This window comes from Etheostoma spectabile, chromosome 2 (assembly GCF_008692095.1).
Source record: "Etheostoma spectabile isolate EspeVRDwgs_2016 chromosome 2, UIUC_Espe_1.0, whole genome shotgun sequence".
Taxonomy (NCBI): Eukaryota; Metazoa; Chordata; class Actinopteri; order Perciformes; family Percidae; genus Etheostoma; species Etheostoma spectabile.
This window is the reverse complement of record NC_045734.1, coordinates 17,604,281-17,604,743: the sequence shown is the minus strand read 5'-3', so window position 1 is coordinate 17,604,743 and position 463 is coordinate 17,604,281. Positions and strand designations below refer to the sequence as shown.

The following is a 463-nucleotide window of genomic DNA, read 5'->3' as shown; positions in this document are numbered from 1 at the left end:
GATGGGTATTCCAGCATGACAATGACCCAAAACACATGTCCAAGGCAACAAAGGAGTGGCTCAAGAAGAAGTACTTAAGGTCCTGGAGTGGCCTAGCTGGTCTCCAGACCTTAATCCCATAGAAAATCTTTGGAGGGAGCTGAAGGTTCAAGTTGCCAAACGTCAGCCTTGAAACCTTAATGACTTGGAGAACATTTGCAAAGTTTTGCCACCAAGTACTAAATCATGTTTTGCAGAGGAGTCAAATACATATTTCCCTCATTAAAATGCAAATCAATTCATAACATTTTTGACATGCATTTTTCTGGATTTTTTTTTATTCTGTCTCTCACTGTTGAAATAAATATACCATTTAAATTATAGACTGATCATTTCTTTGTCAGTGGGCAAATGTACAAAATCTGCAGGGGATCAAACACTTTTTTCCCCCTCACTGTATATTATATATATATATATATATATA

The 463-nt window shown here is 36.3% G+C and overlaps 1 protein-coding gene across 1 annotated transcript in view; it reads left to right on the top strand.

Annotated features, from left to right (window-relative positions):
• usp43a (ubiquitin specific peptidase 43a) overlaps positions 1-463 on the top strand; it is a 106,738-nt gene that overhangs the window by 81,517 nt on the left and 24,758 nt on the right. The window lies entirely within an intron of this gene.